The following is a 7474-nucleotide window of genomic DNA, read 5'->3' as shown; positions in this document are numbered from 1 at the left end:
AAGCGGAACAGCTACCTAAAGCAATTGCGATTTTGCCAAAACGAGAAAAAAGTCAAGATTCTCTTTTAAGCCAATTGACAGGTATAAAGCAAAACCAGCTCACTGTTAAGGCAAGACTTGATTCCCCATCAGGCAAAATGACTGTGTTGGAAACATACGTGGCGTCACTGAGAGCAGTGCACGTGTTCCCAACTATTTTTTGCGGAAGTCCCTACAAACGTCTCTGAAAAACCCTACATGTCCCTAAAGGGAGTAGTACTTGTGAAACGTCGCTATTTCAATGTGCTGTTCCAATGTATGTAGTTAAGCTGCAATTCTATCCGGAGATGCAGAGTCCTACCCCCCCCCCCCATTCACACCGGAACAAGCGGAACAGCTACCTAAAGCAATTGCGATTTTGCCAAAACGAGAAAAAAGTCAAGATTCTCTTTTAAGCCAATTGACAGGTATAAAACAAAACCAGCTCACTGTTAAGGCAAGACTTGATTCCCCATCAGGCAAAATGACTGTGTTGGAAACATAAATGGCGTCACTGAGAGCAGTGCACGTGTTCCCAACTATTTTTTGCGGAAGTCCCTACAAACGTCTCTGAAAAACCCTACATGTCCCTAAAGGGAGTAGTACTTGTGAAACGTCGCTATTTCAATGTGCTGTTCCAATGTATGTAGTTAAGCTGCAATTCTATCCGGAGATGCAGAGTCCTACCCCCCCCCCATTCACACCGGAACAAGCGGAACAGCTACCTAAAGCAATTGCGATTTTGCCAAAACGAGAAAAAAGTCAAGATTCTCTTTTAAGCCAATTGACAGGTATAAAACAAAACCAGCTCACTGTTAAGGCAAGACTTGATTCCCCATCAGGCAAAATGACTGTGTTGGAAACATACGTGGCGTCACTGAGAGCAGTGCACGTGTTCCCAACTATTTTTTGCGGAAGTCCCTAAAAACGTCTCTGAAAAACCCTACCTGTCCCTAAAGGGAGTAGTACTTGTGAAACGTCGCTATTTCAATGTGCTGTTCCAATTCATGTAGTTAAGCTGCAATTCTATCCGGGAATGCAGAGTCCTACCCCCCCCCCCCTTCACACCGGAACAAGCGGAACAGCTACCTAAAGCAATTGCGATTTTGCCAAAACGAGAAAAAAGTCAAGATTCTCTTTTAGGTCAATTTACAGGTATAAAACAAAACCAGCTCACTGTTAAGGCAAGACTTGATTCCCCATCAGGCAAAATGACTGTGTTGGAAACATAAATGGCGTCACTGAGAGCAGTGCACGTGTTCCAACTATTTTTTGCGGAAGTCCCTACAAACGTCTCTGAAAAACCCTACATGTCCCTAAAGGGAGTAGTACTTGTGAAACGTGGCTATTTCAATGTGCTGTTCCAATGTATGTAGTTAAGCTGCAATTCTATCCGGAGATGCAGAGTCCTACCCCCCCCCCACATTCACACCGGAACAAGCGGAACAGCTACCTAAAGCAATTGCGATTTTGCCAAAACGAGAAAAAAGTCAAGATTCTTTTTTAAGCCAATTGACAGGTATAAAACAAAACCAGCTCACTGTTACGGCAAGACTTGATTCCCCATCAGGCAAAATGACTGTGTTGGAAACATAAATGGCGTCACTGAGAGCAGTGCACGTGTTCCAACTATTTTTTGCGGAAGTCCCTACAAACGTCTCTGAAAAACCCTACATGTCCCTAAAGGGAGTAGTACTTGTGAAACGTGGCTATTTCAATGTGCTGTTCCAATGTATGTAGTTAAGCTGCAATTCTATCCGGAGATGCAGAGTCCTACCCCCCCCCCCCACATTCACACCGGAACAAGCGGAACAGCTACCTAAAGCAATTGCCATTTTGCCAAAACGAGAAAAAAGTCAAGATTCTCTTTTAAGCCAATTGACAGGTATAAAACAAAACCAGCTCACTGTTAAGGCAAGACTTGATTCCCCATCAGGCAAAATGACTGTGTTGGAAACATAAATGGCGTCACTGAGAGCAGTGCACATGTTCCCAACTATTTTTTGCGGAAGTCCCTACAAACGTCTCTGAAAAACCCTACATGTCCCTAAAGGGTGTAGTACTTGTGAAACGTCGCTATTTCAATGTGCTGTTCCAATGTATGTAGTTAAGCTGCAATTCTATCCGGAGATGCAGAGTCCTACCCCCCCCCCCCCATTCACACCGGAACAAGCGGAACAGCTACCTAAAGCAATTGCGATTTTGCCAAAACGAGAAAAAGTCAAGATTCTCTTTTAAGCCAATTGACAGGTATAAAACAAAACCAGCTCACTGTTAAGGCATGACTTGATTCCCCATCAGGCAAAATGACTGTGTTGGAAACATAAATGGCGTCACTGAGAGCAGTGCACGTGTTCCCAACTATTTTTTGCGGAAGTCCCTACAAACGTCTCTGAAAAACCCTACATGTCCCTAAAGGGAGTAGTACTTGTGAAACGTCGCTATTTCAATGTGCTGTTCCAATGTATGTAGTTAAGCTGCTATTCTATCCGGAGATGCAGAGTCCTACCCCGCCCCCCCCCCCCATTCACACCGGAACAAGCGGAACAGCTACCTAAAGCAATTGCGATTTTGCCAAAACGAGAAAAAAGTCAAGATTCTCTTTTAAGCCAATTGACAGGTATAAAACAAAACCAGCTCACTGTTAAGGCAAGACTTGATTCCCCATCAGGCAAAATGACTGTGTTGGAAACATAAATGGCGTCACTGAGAGCAGTGCACGTGTTCCCAACTATTTTTTGCGGAAGTCCCTACAAACGTCTCTGAAAAACCCTACATGTCCCTAAAGGGAGTAGTACTTGTGAAACGTCGCTATTTCAATGTGCTGTTCCAATGTATGTAGTTAAGCTGCAATTCTATCCGGAGATGCAGAGTCCTACCCCCCCCATTCACACCGGAACAAGCGGAACAGCTACCTAAAGCAATTGCGATTTTGCCAAAACGAGAAAAAAGTCAAGATTCTCTTTTAAGCCAATTGACAGGTATAAAACAAAACCAGCTCACTGTTAAGGCAAGACTTGATTCCCCATCAGGCAAAATGACTGCGTTGGAAACATAAATGGCGTCACTGAGAGCAGTGCACGTGTTCCCAACTATTTTTTGCAGAAGTCCCTACAAACGTCTCTGAAAAACCCTACATGTCCCTAAAGGGAGTAGTACTTGTGAAACGTCGCTATTTCAATGTGCTGTTCCAATGTATGTAGTTAAGCTGCAATTCTATCCGGAGATGCAGAGTCCTACCCCCCCCCCCCATTCACACCGGAACAAGCGGAACAGCTACCTAAAGTAATTGCGATTTTGCCAAAACGAGAAAAAAGTCAAGATTCTCTTTTAAGCCAATTGACAGGTATAAAACAAAACCAGCTCACTGTTAAGGCAAGACTTGATTCCCCATCAGGCAAAATGACTGTGTTGGAAACATACGTGGCGTCACTGAGAGCAGTGCACGTGTTCCCAACTATTTTTTGCGGAAGTCCCTACAAAAGTCTCTGAAAAACCCTACATGTCCCTAAAGGGAGTAGTACTTGTGAAACGTTGCTATTTCAATGTGCTGTTCCAATGTATGTAGTTAAGCTGCAATTCTATCCGGAGATGCAGAGTCCTACCCCCCCCCCTATTCACACCGGAACAAGCGGAACAGCTACCTAAAGCAGCGATTTTGCCAAAACGAGAAAAAAGTCAAGATTCTCTTTTAAGCCAATTGACAGGTATAAAACAAAACCAGCTCACTGTTAAGGCAAGACTTGATTCCCCATCAGGCAAAATGACTGTGTTGGAAACATACGTGGCGCCACTGAGAGCAGTGCACGTGTTCCCAACTATTTTTTGCGGAAGTCCCTACAAACGTCTCTGAAAGACCCTACATGTCCCTAAAGGGAGTAGTACTTGTGAAACGTCGCTATTTCAATGTACTGTTCCAATGTATGTAGTTAAGCTGCAATTCTATCCGGAGATGCAGAGTCCTACCCCCCCCCCCCATTCACACCGGAACAAGCGGAACAGCTACCTAAAGCAATTGCGATTTTGCCAAAACGAGAAAAAAGTCAAGATTCTCTTTTAAGCCAATTGACAGGTATAAAACAAAACCAGCTCACTGTTAAGGCAAGACTTGATTCCCCATCAGGCAAAATGACTGTGTTGGAAACATACGTGGCGTCACTGAGAGCAGTGCACGTGTTCCCAACTATTTTTTGCGGAAGTCCCTACAAACGTCTCTGAAAAACCCTACATGTCCCTAAAGGGAGTAGTACTTGTGAAACGTCGCTATTTCAATGTGCTGTTCCAATGTATGTAGTTAAGCTGCAATTCTATCCGGAGATGCAGAGTCCTACCCCCCCCCCCCCATTCACACCGGAACAAGCGGAACAGCTACCTAAAGCAATTGCGATTTTGCCAAAACGAGAAAAAAGTCAAGATCCTCTTTTAAGCCAATTGACAAGTATAAAACAAAACCAGCTCACTGTTAAGGCAAGACTTGATTCCGCATCAGGCAAAATGACTGTGTTGGAAACAGAAATGGCGTCACTGAGAGCAGTGCACGTGTTCCCAACTATTTTTTGCGGAAGTCCCTACAAACGTCTCTGAAAAACCCTACATGGCCCTACATCAGCACCGAAAGTCTCTACGCCCGTCCCCACGCAAAAAAAAAAAAAAAAAAAAAAACAGCTGCATACACGGCATATGCACAGGGCCCTTCACGCTGTAGTCTTCCTTGAAATTTAATTATTTAGAAATGGGGAATATTATTTTCTTCCTCTTTTAGTGAGTAAATTAAGCTTCGTTCACGTAGTCCTTTCATCCTCTTCCAAATTCGTTTTGTGGCGGTAAATGTAACGAAAACAGACATATCTTACGTGAACTGCACGCCCCGTGCCTTTCAGTTTGCATTTTAGGATATCCATTGCTCCCGTTTCCTTTTCCTGACTTCGTCTCGATCATGCCTGCATTCTCGAAGTTTCAAGCGGCGCTTTGTGCAGTGATGGACGAATGGCTGCTTTCGCGGGGCTTCAAATAATGATTTTCCTATGCGAGAGTTGTGTGTAGGCCACTGGTGTAAATGGTTTAGCGCAGAAGAGAGGACACTCTCGTGCCAATCCTGACGGTCCGTTGCTCGCTTAATAATAATAATGATTTATTATCACTTCAAGCAGCAAACATTCAAATCCGCCTCACGTAAGCACCTTCGTGCTTGTTTGTGATAGCGGGCAGCTCCAAAGAGTATTCCGCACGGGCTGTGCATTTGTTAACAATGCTATAGGGGATCTACACACTAAACATCGTAACACCCTTGTGGGCGTAAATGGCTTGTCCGATACTAACACCCATTTGGGTGTAGCAAAACGCCCTAAAAAGAGGCGTTAATCGTAACACCCCTAAAATAGGGTGTTTACCCTAACACCCTTAAAGGACGGCAGTATTCAGAACACCCTTAAATTAGGGTGTGATTCCACTGTACACCTTCTTATTAGGGTGTTGTGACTGCGCAGTACGCCCTCTAAATTGGGTGTATCACCACCAGAAAGGGAAATAAAAAAAGGCGCGATTACCAACACCCATAAAGTAGCGAGTAATAACCCAAAAGGGTGCACGAAAAAATGACTGCGACTGCCTGGTTCACTTTTTATTTTTAATCAAGTTTCTAACAGGTTCTACAAAATTCTTTATAGACGATTGCAAGCAGCTCATCTGGCCGCAGCCATGTCTCTGCTTATGCGGGCAAGTGCGTGCAATTACAAGCGTGCCAAAGGGCAAAGCTACGTTCCCGCGCACGTCATAAAACTTGGCGAAGGCAAGACTGAAAGAAATAGTTCTCTTTTATCCTCGCAATTCCACCACGACCAAGACGCTTCTAAAGCAGTGGCGGTCTGTGCGTGTAAGGTCAGGAATATTTCAATCGGATACTGTTTCATAGACCCTTCAAATTGTACAGCCGAAAGCCCTAGTTGAATCTCCAACTGTACTTTTCTTGTGACGGTTACGCTTTCTTGCACTGGTCACGTGGACAAAACTGGCAGGCTTGCAAAGACGGTACGACCGGGAGTTGCTATAGACGTAAGCGGCAGTTCATGTTTGTAAGCCGTAAAATGGTCTATTGAAATGGAAGCAGGGAGGCTGTTCGACAAATGTTTCGTTGCTCCTAAAACTAAACGGAAGTGACGATATCGCGTTTGATTGGTTAGAGGTTCAAATGACGAAAGTTACCTACTTTCGCCATTTGACCTTCCAAACCAATTAAACGCGATATCGTCGCTTCCGTCACTTCCGTTTCTTTTTAGGAGAAACGAAACATTTGTCGAACATAGCCCCCTTGGACTACTATCAGAAGCATGCTTGCAGAGTACCTACAAATAAAACAGCGATCTCATGTAATCCGTGATAGATGCATAATCCGATTCGGGCAGCACAGAACTATCCACAAACACAATGTCGAGGATGAAGGCGGTCGCTCACATTCAACGGAAGTCTCGCGGCCGCCGATGAGCAACTCTTTGTCGAAACGCGTCCAACTAATACAGCACAATAATTTCATGGACTCCGACGAAATAAACGACCATTTGCGAAAAGTTGTCATGGATGTATTCCGGTAACCGGACAAAAGCTCACCCGTTTTTTCACTGACCCGGACAAAAGCTCACCTCATTTTTTTGCTACCCCGGGTAAAACACGGGCTGGGATAAACATTCCACCATTTTTATGAGAACTGGCATCCCATCTCATGCAAAGGTGTTGGCAGATAAGCCATTACAGGCAGAGAAGCAACGATTTGGGACCAACATTTAGGTCACTGAAACTGAATGGAGCTGATAAGATCAAGCTTGCTTGACTCAAGGTATGTCGGAGCACCCGTGTGCCACGCCCAAGAAACTTCGTGAACCGAAGTTTTTGAACCCGAAGAGTGACCGAAGAAACGAAGTCACCCTTTCTTGACCTCGCTTTTTCATTGCGCTTATGTCACGCTAAACGCGCACATAAAGATTAGGCACAATGTCTCTTCATTACGAATGCATAGGTTTACTTTAATTTATCGTTGTATTTTAGTGTCGTACGCATGCACCTAAGTTGTCTGCATACGTGTTAAGACCAACATGAAATTTCCTCCTGGTGAGCTTTTGTCCGGTGAGCTTCTGCCCGGTGAGCTTTTGTCCGGTGAGCTTTTGTCCGGGATTCATGTATTCCGGCCGTTCACGAAGAAAAATCACGGCCGCGACTGAAACGCACGAAAAACAGGAATACACTGACGGGCGCCCCCCCCCTTTTGTAAACCGGACCTACGTGGCCCCTACAACTCACCATAACTTGGCATACGGAAAAGACTACGGCCCCAGCAGCCCATCAGCGCGTCACAGTGAGTTACGTGACAAATTTTCGTCCAAGGTCCTTGTCCTACGGAGAGCGGTCACGTGTTTCGCGCCACCCCTCAGATTTACTAGAAGCGGCCTTCGCACTCGCTCACAGC

This window comes from Ixodes scapularis, unplaced genomic scaffold, assembly GCF_016920785.2.
Source record: "Ixodes scapularis isolate PalLabHiFi unplaced genomic scaffold, ASM1692078v2 ptg000064l_1__unscaffolded, whole genome shotgun sequence".
Taxonomy (NCBI): Eukaryota; Metazoa; Arthropoda; class Arachnida; order Ixodida; family Ixodidae; genus Ixodes; species Ixodes scapularis.
Note: the sequence above shows the minus strand (reverse complement) of the source record.